This window comes from Acinonyx jubatus, chromosome B4 (assembly GCF_027475565.1).
Source record: "Acinonyx jubatus isolate Ajub_Pintada_27869175 chromosome B4, VMU_Ajub_asm_v1.0, whole genome shotgun sequence".
NCBI lineage: Eukaryota > Metazoa > Chordata > Mammalia > Carnivora > Felidae > Acinonyx > Acinonyx jubatus.
In genome coordinates this window covers 132,119,491-132,135,277 of record NC_069387.1, presented here as the reverse complement: position 1 = coordinate 132,135,277, position 15,787 = coordinate 132,119,491, and the positions used below count along the sequence as shown (strand labels likewise).

The 15,787-nt window shown below is 54.5% G+C and overlaps 1 long non-coding RNA gene across 1 annotated transcript; it reads right to left on the bottom strand.

The window, feature by feature from the left end:
• Positions 1-5,493: 5,493 nt before the first annotated feature.
• LOC128316513 (uncharacterized) lies at positions 5,494-10,323 on the bottom strand. The gene is made up of 2 exons (XR_008300546.1): positions 9,642-10,323; positions 5,494-8,349 (listed from the first exon to the last, which is right to left on the bottom strand). It is a non-coding gene; the product is annotated as an uncharacterized LOC128316513 (long non-coding RNA).
• Positions 10,324-15,787: the final 5,464 nt, after the last annotated feature.

Below are 15,787 nucleotides of genomic sequence, written 5' to 3'. Positions count from 1 at the left end.
CACCTCCCCCCCCCGCAGGGCCGGCCTATATAATGCCGAGCATCACTGGGGAAACCACTTCCTTTGGGTACCTCCCTGGCCGGCCGTGGCCCCCAAGTTGAAGAGGGCATCCAGGTATTCAATGAATCTTTGACCCTCATAGCAACCTGGGGATAGAGGTGTTACCTCCACAGTACAACTGAAAACAGGGCTCCGAGGTGGATTCCCTGCTCAATTCACGAGACTAGTACAATGGGAAGCTGGAATAGTGTGTAACATTTTCACGTAGAGTCGTGAGAACTGCTATAGAAGTAACACTGGTAGAGGGGACAGGAGGGTGGACCTTGCCACTTCAAGGCTGGGACAGGGGGCGGGCAGTTCTGGGGCATCAGTGGGATGGGGGTCTCCTCCGGTGCCCTGCTTCCCAAACTGGCTAGCACTGATCCCTCCCTATCTGAGTGTGTGAACTAGGCCTAGAAGCTCTCGGGCCAGACCCCGAATCTCTACACGGGGTCCCAGGAGCTCTTGCTGTCTGGCCCCTTCACGGGCCACTTTTCCACAGAGCCTGTCAGGCAGAGGGAGGCCCCTGCTCAGGATGCCCAGGCCTTTGCCAGCCGGAAGTCCGCTCCCAGGGGTCCCACTTTCCTGCTGGGAGAAGCCCAGCCTCTCCCTCTGACCCTGTGTACAGGCTACCCATCTACCTGGGGGCCCCGGGGCCCCTTGCACACTCATTTCTATTTATGCTGATATAAAGCATCCAGCACAGGTCTTGCCATAGCAGGTACCCGTGGTCCCCATTTCCATTCCCTGCGCATGTGCCAGAGCTGACCTGCCTGAGGGAGCCCCGGCTCAGTGCCGAGACCGCCTTCTGGGTCGAGAGAATGGTAATTCCAGATTCACACAACCCCCCAAATTCTCCACGGCACGGGCAAAGAAAGGATTTCTTCATACATTCATGCCTTCATTTATTCACTAAATGCTCACTGGCTCTTGAGGGGTGGAGTGCGGGGAAAGGGCTGCCTGGGGTCCCTGCCCTACCACAGAGAAAGAAAAAGCATTCATTCTGGTACACTCAGCTCCTCGGAAAGAAGGCACATTTATTCACGTGACAAACCTTCCGTGAACATCCACTGTCCACCCCGGGCGCACAGGTGAGACAGTTACAGGACAGGCAAGCCCAGGGTGGGTGAGAGCTGAGGGATCAGGAGGCGAAGAAAGCACAAGTTAGCCAGGAAGGAGAAAAGCAAGGCCAGGCCCCTCCCCAGGGAACCATCTGGGCAGAGTCACCTCTACTCCCTTTTAGAAGATGCAAGTTCTACTCCCGCCCGCGCTGCTCGCTCGCTGGTGGACCTCCAGCCAAACCATTTCACCTCCTCTGGCTCCTCAGTTCCCTCACTTCTAAAATGGGGATAATAATCGTACTACCCGTGAAAATTAAATGAAATAATGAGTGGAAAATGCTAAGCACAGTGGCTGGCCCAGACTAAATGGCAAGTGTCACTTTCTCCATCGGGGCCATTACTGTCCATCCTCGAACACAGCCAGCCAGCCCAGTCCCGGAGGCTTCCTTGCATCAGCAAACAGGCCAAAACCCAACCCCGCCAGCAGCAGGACCCGGCAGCTCGGGCACAAAAGGAAACTTTTGTTTCCTTGGAGCAGAGGCTAGGCCGGCCCCTGCTCTGCCCTCTGCCAAGGTGGGAAGCTGCTTGTCTCCTGGCGATGTCCCTCTCCCCCATACTACAAAGTACGCTGACTGCCCCTCATCCTCTCCGGGGACCCAGCCTTCAGCCTTGGGCTGCGACGGGCCTTTGACCTGCGTCCCGAAACCTCCTGGGAGTTTCTCTCTGGAGAACAGATGGGCGGGTGGGTGTGAGTCATGGCGGCAGGAGAACTCTGCTCTGTTGGTCACTGCCTGCCTGAGTCAGTGCCCGCCCATAGGCCAAGGGGATGCCACTGTCTGGTCTTCGCGACTGTCACCTCCCCGAGTGAGTCAGGGGCAGAGGGGCACACTCCCCCCCTCCCCTGCGCCCTCCCCCCGCCCCCGGGCCTGGCCAGTTTGGCCAAGTCCTGCCTGGGCAGGGCCTAAGACAGGCTGGGACCAGCCAGGAAGTCTCCAAGCCTCTGGGCAACAGCAACCTACTGATCCGCTGGTTTTTAATTTGGGGAATTTCACTGCCAGCAAGAGAAGTGGGCTCTCAGACCTCACAGCTGCTCACTTTCCTTTTAACCTTGAACACCTCTCTTCCCTCTTGACGGCTGTCCCACTTGTACAACAAGGGATAGCAAGGGGCGCCTAGGTGGCTCAGTCAGTTAAGCAACTGACTTCGGTTGACCCACGGTTCGTGGGTTCAAGCCCCGCGTCGGGCTCTGTGCTGACCGCTCGGAGCCTGGAGCCTGCTTCCGATTCTGTGTCTCCCTCTCTCTCTGCCCCTCCCCCACTTGTGCTCTGTCTCTGTCTCTGTCTCTCTCTCAAAAATAAATGCAAAAAAAATTAAAACAACAACAACAACAACAAAGGATAGCAAAGCGAGGCCCCTGGCCACTTAGGCCACTCAGGCTGGTCCCTGGGTCAACACTTCTTCTTCCTGCCTCGGTGGCTCCCAAGACCCGAGGGAGGGCCCCATGCCATAGCATGTTTCCCAGGGAGGGAGGGAAGACGAACAGACGGAGTCCTGGGCAGGACCGCATGGCTCCTGGCTGAGACACACACCGCTCGCAGGCACAAGGACATAAGGACGCCGCTGGGTGGTGGCAGGGCTGAGTAAAGAGAAGGGCTGTGGAGCAGAGACCTGGCCCAGGCACCCAAACAGCTGCGTCCTCTGGCTAGCTCGACCCTGACTCGCTCTACTCAACATGTAATATTCACCGTGCACCATGGAGCCTCCGTAAGTCCTGGACACTGTTCCAGGCATGAGGAAAGTAAGGGCAAACAGCAGAAAAAAATCCCTGCTCTTCTAAAGGTGATGTTCTAGGGGCACCTGAGTAGCTCAGTTGGTTAGGTGTCCGACTTCGGCTCAGGTCATGATCTTGCAGTCTGTGAGTTCGGGCGAAGCATCGGGCTCTGTGCTGACTGCTCGGAGCCCAGACCCTGTTTCGGATCCCGTGTCTCCCTCTCCCTGTCTGCCCCTCCCCCACGTGTGTTCCGTGTCTCTCTCTCTCTCTCTCAAAAATAAATAAACATTCAAAAAAAAATAAAGATGATGTTCTATTAACCACAAACAAATGAGAAAATGTCAGACATCGAGGATGAGCCATTAAGACAATCGCAACCAGTGATGGTAGCTAGTGACCAAGTGGCTCCCTTAGCTTGGTCAGGGGAAGAAGGGGCTTTCCCAAGGAGGGGGACTCTCCACTTACGATCTGAACTACGAGAGAATTAGCAGAGGGAGCAGCAGAGGGGTCAACCACTTCCAAGGGCAAGGTGGGAACAAGCGTGGTATGCTCAGGCCAAAGAAGTCCTCAGGGCCACATCATGGGCCCTGTGGCCCAGAGGAGGAATTGGGATTTTATCTTAAGTGTTAGATTGAAGTCTCTCACCCCCAGGTTGCCCCATCTGTAGCCAGCAACAGACAGAGTAAGACCCTGCTCTCTCACACAGTCGATAAACCTTCCCAGAGCCCCTCCCTTGTGCCAGGCCCTGACCTGGACACAAAGGCCTGGCATGTGGGCCTCCTAGAGGAAGTGTGGATAAGTCTGGTGGTGGAAGACAGACCCAGGTCATTATGACTTCAACACCTTGGTCAGGTCCACGACAGAAGAAAGCAGAGGGAGCCACAAGTGCCCAGAGAAGGCTACCACCCAGAGCAGGAAGGCTCTTCAGAGGGCTGACAGAAGCTAGTGAGTGAGGAGCTACGGCACAGAACACAGGCCAAGGGCTCCAGCGGGGGCTGGTAAGATGACACCCAGACTAAGTACCGGGGGCTCCAGGCAGTCGGTGGCAAGGCGAGGAGAGGACAGGTCTCAGGAGTAGATGGGTGATAGGTGAAGCCACGGGCACAGCAAATGAAGATGGCCCATTCAAGGAGCCACAGAGAGGGGCGCCTGGGTGGCCCAATCGGTTACGCGTCTGACTTCAGCTCAGGTCGTGATCTCTCGGTTTGATGGTTCAAGTCCCGCGTCGGGCTCTGTGCTGACAGCTCGGAGCCTGGAGCCTGCTTCGGAGTCTGTGTTTCCCTCTCTCTGCCCCTCCCCTGCTCGCACTCTCTCTCTCTCTCAAAAAAAAAAAAGGCCACAGAGATATCCTAAAGTCAGAAATATAAAACTAAAACTAAAGACCTCTAAAAGAAAACAAAATTTTCATGATCTCGAGTTAGACCAAAGTTCTTAGATATGACTCAAAAAAAAAAAAAAGATCCATAAAAGAAAAAAATGATAAATTGACTTTATTTAAAAAAAAAAAAAACACTTCCCATAGACACTAGTAAGAGAATAAAAAGACAAGCCTCAGACTGGGAGAAAATATTTGCAAATTATATGTATATGCCAAAAATGTTTTATACAGAATCCATAAAAAACTTTCAAAACTCAATTATATCATTTTGCAATATATACCAATATCTAATCATGTCATACACCTGAAACTAATATAATGTTATAAGTCAATTATATCTCAAAAAAAAGAAAAAAAAACCCATTATAAGAAAACAAACAAGGGGTTCCTGGCTGGCTCAGTCAGAAGAGCATGTGACTCTTGATCTCAGGGTCATGAGTTTGAGACCACGTTCGGTGTAGAGATCACTTTATTATTTTTTTTCAAATGTTTATTTTTAAGAGAGAAAGAGAATTGGGGAGGGGCAGAGAGCAAGGGAGACCAAAGTTTCAAAGCAGACTCCTTACTGACAGCAGAGAGCTCAATGTGGGGCTTGAACCCACAAAACATGAGATCATGACCTAAGCCAAAGTCTGACACTTAACAGACTGAGCCACCCAGGGACCCCAAGTGTAGAGATTACTTTTTAAAAAATTATATTAAATTAAAATTTTTTAATTTAAAAATTAAAAAAAAAACCTAGTAAAAATTGGGCAAAATATCTGAATAGGCACTTTACAAAGAAGATACATGAATGGTGAATAAACACATGAAAAGCTGTTCAGCATCATTGGTCATTACAAAAATGCAAACTACAGCCATAATAAACACACCTGCTAAAGCAGCTAACACTTAAAAGACGATAGCAAGTGTTAGTGAAGATGTGGAGGAACCAGTAACTTTCATACACTGCATGTAAAATGGTACAACCCCTTTGAAGAATAATTTGGAAGCTTCTTTAGAAGTTAAACACACTCCTACAATGGGATCCAGCCATTCCGTTCCTAAGTATTTACCCATAAGAAAAGGGGATGAATGTCAGGACAAAGACTTGTACACAAATGTTCACAGCCGCTTGATGTGTTAGCCCCAGATTGGACAAAACCCAGATGTCCTTCAAGGGGTAAATGGTGAACAAACTCCAGTACATCACACTACGTAATACTCCACAACAATAAAAAGAAACGAACTTTTTTTGGTGTTAAGTTTTTCGTTATTTTTGAGAGAGACAGAGATAGCATGAGTGGGGAAGGGGCAGGCAGAGAGGTAGAGAGAATCCCAAGCAGGCTCCGCATGCCAGCAGAGACAAATGCGGGGTTCGAACTCACAAAACCACGAGATCATGACCTGAGCCAAAACCAAGGGTCGGACGCTTAACCGACTGAGCCATCCAGGCGCCCCAAGAAATGAACTTCTGATGCATGCAACGACATGAATGAACCTCAAACTATTAAAATGGGTGAAAGATCCAAAAAAAGAAACCCACATATTGTTTGAATCCATTTGTAGAAAATTCTACAAAATGCGAACCTAATTATGTAGTGACAGAAAGCAGATTAGTGGTTGCCTGAGACAGGAGAGGAAGAGGGAAAGAGACAGGAGAAAGGGATTAAAAACGGCAACAAGAAAACTCTTGGGGGTGATGGATATGTCCATTATCTTGCTTCTGGTGACTAAAAGGCACAGCCAATATTCAATTGCTTGCTCCACAAACATATATTGACCTACTGTGTGCAAAACCCTGTGTTCTTGGCACTGGAGATGCAGCAGGGACAACACAGTCCCTGCCCTCACCAAGGCTCACGTTCTGGTGGGCAAGACCCACAATAAACCTGATAAACAAACAGAAGCCATGTGGAGAAATATCCTCAGGGAAACAGAACGGGCGACAAGGCAGGAACACTAGGTGGGGGGAAGTGAGAGAAGGGGGCTCTGAGCAGACGGCAGTTAAACTAAGACTGGAGGGGTCCCTCTTGTCTCTTGTGCGCCCCCGCCCCTCGGAGACTGCCCCTCCCAGTCACTGCCCTCCAGCCCCTTCCTGCTCCGCATGGCGCAGCCTCAGCTGGGTTGTGCGGCTTTGCCAGAATCCAGGCCTCTCTCTGCAGCTCAGCTCTCTTAGCCATAAAGTGTGGAAACAGGGTTGAGCCCCCCCACAGTCAGCGCCCTGCCCAAGGGGGCCTCTTGCGTTGGCTCAGCCGGATTTGGAGACAGGCAGAGGAGAAATGCCAACGGTAGGAAAACAGGTTTCTCAGGAGCCCAGCTGGCTTCTCCTGATAGACACCCTGGAGGGCCCACCCCTCTGGCTTTAGGGTTGCTTTTTGGAGAGAGGGCGTGGGTTGCAACAGGGGGCACCCCTCTCAAGCAGGGCTCGCGGGGTGGCGGGAGGAGGTGAGGCACTGTCCTGGCCTTTGGGAGGACAGCTCTGGCCTCTTGCTTCTGCCAGGGCGGAGGACAGGCCAGGTTGGCCTGAGGCCCAGAGGGGCAGGGCGGGAGGTCATCAGCCACCGGTAGGGGGGCCTGCTTGGCCCTCTCTCTGGACACAATGTCCTGGACTGCTCCACAACTTGGCTGGCCGACAGGGAACAGTAGCTGGCAGAGGGTACGGGCAGCCGGCCGACTGGGGGTGGGGAACAGCCTGGCCTGAGCAAAGGGCTTCTTCATACAACCTGACCTGCCACCTTGGGCAAGGAGAGGACCAGCTTGTCTGTGAGAGAGACACGGGGGCCCAGTGCCCTGTTGAGGACCTCAGCCATCCTTCCCCACCGCGTGCCTTAGTTTCCGCACACCATTCCCAGCTGCCATCACTTGAGCTAAGTCCTACCTAAGTACAGAACCCTGCGGAATGCTGGCCCTGCCCCTTCCTGCTGTGACCTCAGGCAGTTACCACCTCTCTGAGACTCAGATTTTCACCTGAAAAAATGGCACTTACTTCTTTGGGTTGGAACGCAGGGAGAGCATTTAGGATGGTGACCCTCATGCCTCACGGAGAAGCACTTGATGGAATAGTTGGCTATAATTACATTAATAAGCTACAATAACAACCTTTATGTATTGAGGGCTTCCTGTGTGCCAGGAACTTTACCTACATTTCTCCCGAACCCTGCAGCAACCCTGAAGGCAGGTTTTATCACCCTCATTTTAGTTTTTTATTTTTTAATGCTTATCTATTTTTGAGAGAGAAAGAGCGCGAGCCCGGGAGGAGGAGAGAGAGAGACACACACACACAGAATCTGAAGCAGGCTCCACGCTCTGAGCTGTCAACGCAGAGCCCAACGCGGGGCTCGAACTCACGAACTTCTAGATCATGACCTAAGCTGAAGTTGGGAGCTTAACTGACTGAGCCACCCAAGGGGCCCTATTACCCTCATTTTATATGTGAGAAAACTGAGCTTTAAGAAGCAAAGGAACACAAGCTGATATTAGGAGCAAGTAGCTCCCCACCCCTGTGGGAAAAAGGGTAAGAGTCCAATGAGTAAGCCCATGGGAAATCCCTCAGGCCAAGATGAAGCAGGGAGGGCCTGAGGGGGTTCTAGGAACTCAGCAGCTGAACCCAGAGACCATGCTCACTTTGGCAGAGTCCAAACTACGTCCGGATATATGAGCCAAGGTGCCCAGCAAAGGACAGTTGTGGGGAGGGATGTATTCATTCATTTAGCAAATATTGATAGAGGGAAATACAGTCTGGACCGACTGCCAGACTTTGGACTCAGATAACATAACCTGTGAGGTGTGTGTCCTATAGGTATGGTGACTCCCAGTTTTCCCAATGAAAGTGCTGTGTCCCAGGAAACCCCTCCGTTCAGGGCAAACCAGGACAGTTGGGTCACCCTACCTGGAAGAGTTTACTCCACCTCCTGGTTTCCTCAACTGTAAAAGGACACCAATTCTCACCTGCTGGAAGGTAAAATGAGCATAATGACGTGGACCCACAGTCCAGGCGGGAGGCGAAGGAGGGAAGTGTGATCATCTCCGTTTTGCAGATGAAGGGACTGAGGCTTCCACTGAATCTGAGCAGCACACAGGAGGCCTGGGCAGATACTTCTCTTGTCCCAAAGTCTGACCTTAGAAGGTACCAGAAAAGGCCCCCTGAGCTGCTCCGCCCTCCAGGACCAGTCCTGCCTGCAGCTGTGGGCCAGGCCAGAGGGCAGGCATGGACCATGTGTTCCCCGGACAAATGCCAAGGTCCACAGGGAGCTGACTGGCCCAGTGGGGCACTGCCTAGAAGCCCAAGGCTAGGTTCAGGTCCTGCACTGAACCAGGTCTTGGGGATTAGGGGAGGACTGGGACAGTTTACAGTTACCTTGCTAAGTACTCAGCAGGTGCTGACATGCCTCCATCCTCCCCTACAACACTAGAAGGAGGGCCCACGAGCAGCCCCAGTTTACAGGTGGGATTACTGAGGCTCTAAGATGTGAAGTCTACCCAAGGTCACCCAGAGGGTAGGGGGAGGAACCAGTCACCATTAGGTACCATTGCCTGACTTTAGAATTCAAGATACATTGTGGCCCAGGCACAGTGGAGTGGGGGGAGCAGCTGTGGAAGACTCCAAGGGCAGGGCACCTCCAGGGCCCCTAAAGCCCTGGCCAGGGAGAGAACCTTACAGAGGAGGAGGTCACCGCCTCCCACACAGTCTGGACTCCCCCGTAAGCCCAAGGATCCTAGCCAGCTCGGTCACCCCCATCCCCGCAGGCACCCACTCCGCTGGGCCCCGCCAGACAGCGGCCTCAGTTTACCCTTGGACCTTGAGCAGAAGGGAAGGTTGCGGGGCCACGCAGGACCGCACCCAGGGAGGGACCGGGGCCTCTGGTTTCTTGGCCCCCAACCCCAGCGGAGGCGGGAGGGGGAGGGGAGAGGGTTACGTAACGGGCGGTGCGGGGGGCGGGGCGGGGAAGGGCAGCCAATGGGGGCGGCCCCTCCTAGGAATAGCCTGGCTGTTCCGTCCTCAGTCACCAGAACAGCCCCCTCCGCGCCCGTCCAGCCCGCGCGTGCTGCGCGTGGGGGCGGGGGACGAGCGGACACCTGGGGAGAGCGTGGCTGGGAGCCGGCGGCGCGTGCGCAGGGGCCGAGGGTGCTCCCCGGCGGGCGAGCCTCCCAGCCCAGAGGCCCCCGCTGGCTCCCCGGGACCGGCGTTCGGCGCCCCGAGCCTCCTTCCCAGGTCCCGGCTCCCGCAGCCCTTCTGCGCTCCCGCGGGTCAGGTGACGTCACACCTCGCGGCCCGGAGCCCCCGCCCTCCTCCTCCAAGGTCACCCGGGACCCACGGGAGCTCCGGGCCCGCGCCGCCCCTTCCCCGCCGAGCGCGTCTGCCTCCCCCGCTCCCCGGCGGCGGTTCCCGCCTCCCTCCGCTCGCACTTACTTCATCCGGCCTGGCCTCGCTGTTATTTATATCCGCGTCTGGCTCCCCAGCAGACGGCTGTGACGGGAGGCGACAGCGGGGCCGGCCTGGGGGCCCGCACGCCTGCCGTGTGCAGCAAATGCCGGCGGGCCAGGGGTCCGCCTTTGGCCAGCAGACGGAGGGAGCCCCTTGCCAAAGCCCCTAGCCTAGCCTGCTCGCCTCCGCCTGGGAAAAGGAGGAAAGGCTGCGGGCAGCTGTGGGCAGCTACGGCCCCTCCGGGATGGCACTGGCTGTCCCTGGCTGTCCCTCCCTGCCCCAGGTCAGGGCGTCATCTCGGACTTCCATGCTGCATCCAGGAGGCTCCTAAAACAGGATCGAGGTCACTGGGCGGCTGCTTAACAATGCTGCTTCTGGGATTCCACACCAGTCCCCTCTGAGTGGGCCTTCTGGTGACGAGGCCTGGGAATCAGCATTTGAAACGGGCTCGCTAGGAGAATCTTGGGCTTCTTAAGGCTTGCTTTTCGGGGAGGGAGCTAGCAAACAGCAGGAGGGTGGCAAGTTGGGACTGCCCTGCTTTGATTTGATGAGCAGGATGCAAAGATAGGGCAGAGCAAGTGAGGGGCCTACTCTGGGGGGAGGTTAGACTAGGGTCTGTGGCCAGATACTGTCTGAATTGTGGCCCCCACACACCGGTAAAGCCCTTTAATGCCTACTAAGGGGTACAGTAGTTTCCACCATTCTCCAGCAACCTTGCAAAGTGGGCCTCGTCCCCACTTGACAAGGCTCAGAGAGGGGATGTGACTTGGACAAGGTCCATGGCGAGAAATGAGCAGGGTCAGGACCAGTTGAATTCCTTCATCCAAGCACTAGCTAGGCACTGGCACAGAAAGGGGAATACGATACAGCTCCTGCCCTTAAAGAGCTGTCCCTCCAGAAGAGAGGTGGGCAGCAACCACAGCAATCAATCAAGATCACAGTCGTGGTCTGATGAGCACTGACAGCTCAGAGCTGAACTGTGAAGGATGAATAGGAGTTTCCCAGGAAGATACACGAGGGGGCATTCCAGGCAGCAAGAACAGCTTGTTCAACGGCTAGAGGCCCGAAATAGCAATCGCTGTAGGAATCTATGAGCGGTTTGAGGCTGAGGCTTAGAGCACATCAGGTACGAGGCTGATGAGGCTGGATGTGCGGGAAAAGCCTTGACCAGGCAAGGAGGCCTGACTGTCCTGAGTGCAGGGGGCCAGGAAGTCCGTAGAGGAGGGATGGGAGGGAGGCCCACCGAATGGTGGGAACAGAGGTGGCGAGGTCTCCTTTCCAGACCCTCCCTGTATCCTCGCGGCAGCCCTTCTGTCCCCCAGCCCTCACACTCTGGCTTCACCTTAGCTCTCTGTCAGCAGCTCAAGCTGGGGACTGCCAGGGGATACTGGACACTATCCTACCTGGGCATGATAACGCTGGCTGTGAGGACTAGAGGAGGTGATTCTGTCTCCCTGGATCTCAGTTTCCTCATCTATAAAATGGGGCCAGCATGAATCCCTGCCAGTCTCTCCTCAGGGTCAGAGTGAGATGCAGAGGCAAAGGATGGTCAGGAAGAGGGTGTTTATTTTGAGCAGTGTCAAGCACAATGCTAGGCATTTGCTCATTTGGTGCCTCCGCCTGCCCTCCATCCAGGTGAGACTTCTCCCCAAATGCTCCCTCATCCCTTGCCCACCGGACTTCAAGAACCACTACCTGAGAGCTAGCACTGCTGGCCTCAAGTTCTGGAGCTGCCAAATCTCTTAAAGTTGGAGCCTCAGTTTTCTTAGGTGCAAAATGGAATGCTCCCAAATGTTGGGCGAGGAGGGACCCCTGGCAGCCCCTCTTGCCCAAGACAACCCAGGCTGGCTCTCCCCAAACACAAAGAGCAGAAAGGGCAATTTGGGACCCCCTCTGCCCTCCTCTCTGCCACCCCAGACCCTGCCAAGGACATCCTGTGCCCTGGTGATGTCACCAGGCCCTGGGAGCCTGGGCTGGCTGGAGCTAACAGCACTCAGGATTTATTTTTAAACTCTCAGCAAGGTCAGCTCCCTGTCCCCTCCCCATCCCACCCCACCTCACCCCACCTAGCTGTCTCCCATATCCCAGCTGAGCCCCCAGGCCACTCTTTGAAGGGTTTCTCCACACACTCTGTTTCTGCACCCACTGGGCTTCTGAGGGGCTGTGGGGAGCCAGGTCATCGGCCAAGTGTCTCTGATCGCCAAATTCAGACCTGCTGAGGTAAACAGATGGGCCACTGAAGGTGGACCCCAGCCTCCTTTACCTCCTGAAGCCCAAAGGGGGCAAGGGACTTGCCCGGGGTGCCACGGCTGGAGCTGGGAGTCATCAGATGGGCTCTGTAGACACCTGGAACCCCTGGCTGGATCATATGGCTGCCACCAGAGCTTGATTTAAATTCATTGTTTAGGGGCGCCCGGGTGGCTCAGTTGAGTGGCCAACTTTGGCTCAGGTCATGATCTCACGGTTCACGAGTTCGAGCTCCGCGTCAGGTTCTGTGCTGGTGGCTCGGAGCTATCATTTTTTAAAAACGATGCCATGTAGCTCAGACAAGCTGCAGGAATAGACTGAGTGCTGGGGTAGCTCCTGGCACCATGGCACTCACCAACACCCCAAGCAGGATGTGTGTCCATCACAATTGTCATGCATTTACCCTCTCAAGTGACTTTAATGTGTGTTTTTTTTTTAAACATTTATTTATTTTTGAGACAGAGACAGAGCATGAACGGGGGAGGGTCAGAGAGAGAGGGAGGCTCCAGGCTCTGAGCTGTCAGCAGAGAGCCCGACGCGGGCTCGAACTCACGGACCATGAGATCATGACCTGAGCTGAAGTCGGCCGCTTAACCGACTGAGCCACCCAGGTGCCCCTTTAATGTGTTTTTTTATGTTTATTTATTTGAGAGAGAGAGACAGAGCACAAGTGGGAGAGGGGCAGAGAGAGAGAGGGAGACACAAAATCCAAAGCAGGCTCCGGGCTCCGAGTGGTCAGCACAGAGTCTTATGCGGGGCTCAAACTCACAAATGGCGGGATCATGACCTAAGCTGAAGTCGGACACTTAACTGACTGAGCCACCAAGGCACCCCTCGAGTGACTTTAGACTAAGGATCTGTCAGGGACCTGAGCTCAGAAATTTATGCTGATGAAACATCCTTTTTATCAGTTCCATATGTCGGCCTTCTGGGTAAGATTGTGGTTGAAAATGAGATTCTACTGGAAAAATCCATTTGACAATGGCAGCTTTGACGACTCTATCCTCACAGCTACCCTGGGAGGCTGGGCAAGGTCGGAGGCCTCCTTTAGCAAAGGGGAAAACCAAGCTGGAAGGGGAAAAGTGACTTGTGCAGTGGCTGGAATCCAGGGAGCTTCTGTCCTCTAGCTCACGTGAGGTGAGGCGAACCTACTTTGCCCGACACAGCCCAGCCTAGAGTCAGTGGTCTAAGACACCCCTGCAGCCCACAGTGACTAGCCAGGACAGGCCCATAGAATATCCATTTCTTGGCTGTTCACTTCAGTGCAACACAGACTCTGGACCCAAAGAGTCTCAGTTTGAAACCTGCTTATGGTATTTCTTAGCTGTGTGATCTTGGGCAAGTCACTTCACCTCTCTGTGTCTTATTTCCTCCCCTGAAAAATGTGGATAATATGATGCAATTCTAGTTGTGCGAAATATTGCTTTGAGAGACTGCCTGAAAAGCACTGGGCACAAGGCTGGATGCTTAGTGAGTACTCAACTGACAGCAGATATTATTATTATTATTATTATTATTATTATTATCATCATCATTATTATTATTCCTAAGCAAACGGTCACTGAATCTTCACCTTGAAGCTGGGCCTGAAAGGTTGGCTTCCTCAGAAAGCGTCTGGGCAGGGCCACCAGGAGCTGGGGGACAGCTAGCTCAGCTGGTCTGGGAGGAAGAATTGTAGAAAAAACCTTCTGGCTGGACCTGGGTGGGTGTGTGGAGGGAGGCCAGAATCAGCTCAGGAACCCCCAAAACCTCAGCAGCCCCTTTGTCTTCTGTCATCACTACCACCACCACCACCCTCATCTCCCCAGGGGGTCACTTGAGTGAAAAGTAGTAAGAGCCAGGTGGCCAGGCAGATGGCTTGTCACCAGTCCTCAGCCAAGAAAGAGAGCCTGTGCCCCCCCTTCCCATACGCACACCCCAGTGTGCCGGCAGAAAGTCTGCCAGGGCTGGGCTCCAATGCCTTTTACCGTGGGATCTTAGCCAAGTCACTTCATTTCTCTGAACCTCAATTTTCTCCTCTGTGAAATGGGCATAAAGATATCCTCCAGGGCTGCTGTGAAGATGTAATGGATAGGTGAATGAAGTATCTGGTGGCCTACTTCGGCACAGTACGTGCTTAATCATTGTATCTCTTGAGAAGGGAAAGAGCCAGGCTGACTCTCTGGGTCTGGGCAGGCTAGGGACAGGCCTCTCCAACTTCACCCCGGGCTCCTCACCCACGGGAAGTCTACAGCCTCCTTGACTGCGCTGACAGGATTGAGAGTGGGGACCGGGGGCGGGGGGGGGTCTGAATGCAAATGTATGCAAATCAGGCAGCATAGGTGCTCTTGGGGAGCAACGGAGAGAGAAGGTTCAGCTACCAGGTGCTTGGGGGCTGGAACAGAAGCGGGTGTCCTGGTACTGACTGAGCAGGTGCTCCAGGCCCTGAGGGCCCCTCTTGGCAGGGAGATGATAGCCCCTGGTTCCCTGGAATCCCTGATCCTCCTCTGCCAAGGTGAGAGGCAGCCCGTCATCACCCAGGGGCTCCTAGGTGTGGACACACACAGACATACACTCACTCGCTTAAACACATGCATAGACAAACACATACATCTGGGGACTCTGACACTCGCGCTCTCTCTCTCTCTCTCTCTCATACACATACATACACACCCACTCTTCAGGTCACAGGGCTCATGGCAGGGGAGGCCCTAGAGACTTTCCCTGTTTGATGCAGCAGGAGGGTGAGGCCCCAGGGGCGGCTGGTTTCCTGTCCACCTGCCTTTTCCCCAGATGCACACACCACCCACTCACGCATCATTGGGGAGGCCCCCTCAGAAAGCCCCTCAGCCTCATTGTGTTAGAGCAGCCCACCTCGGCTCCCTGCCACAGGGTTTCAGTCCTGGGTCCCATCTTGTCCCTGCTGACAGATGAGGAAGCTGGGGGCAGCCAGCCCTCCCTCTCTTCCTCCCAGCCTTCTGTGGACACCCCTGGACCACATCTGACAGTAGCCAGCCACTGGAGGACAGGCAGGGCGGGGGCCGAGTCAGCCAGTGCCCGACAGCACCGCCTGGCACGCCTGGCACAGGAGGCCCAGAGGCTTTGCTGAGAGAATAAATCTGGAGGCTGGACCCCAGGTCACAGCCCGGAGATGTGTCTGCAGCGCCACCTGGTGGTGACACCACACTCCAGCCGACACCCGGCCCTGCTGGGCCAGCCCTGTTCCTGTCCCCTATCCCCTGTAGGTTTGGCAGACGTTCAGTGAGCAGCTGCCGTGTGCCAAGGACTGGGCAGGCCAGGCACGAGAATGAGACCAGGCCCAGAAGATCTGGGGGACGGCACTCCAACACACAGGACAGCAAGTGCACTATCTCTGAGATGGGAAGGAGCTGGGCATGACCCAGGAGGAGCCCAAGGGCAAAGTGGCTGGAGCCTGGTGCTAGAGCTGGAGGGGGAGGAAAGAAAGAGTCACAGGCAGGTGTCACAGAGACCTTCAGGCTGTGGTGAGGAGTTGGGATTTGTTTCTGAGTGTGATGGGAGCCGTGGGATATGGTGGATAGTTGAAAGGTGCCATGAGAGGGACAAACTGGGCAGTGAAAAAAGAGGAAGTTGGGGGGAGGGAGTGCTGCCACCATCCAGGTAGGACACAGAAGCAGCTCAGACACCAGGGGTGGCAGTGGGGATAGTACGGAGCCACTGGATTCTAGAGCTGATAGGACTTGTGGAAGGATTGGATGGGGCTGTGAGATAAAGCAGGGAATTAGGTTTTGGTCTAAGCACCTGGGGAACAGTGGGCCCTTTACTTTGAAGGGAAGACATAGGAGGAGCAGGTTTGGGGGAGACCAGGAGCCTCTGGGCAGGCTAAGGGGAAATGTCTGTGAGACGACCACATGGAGGTGCCAGAT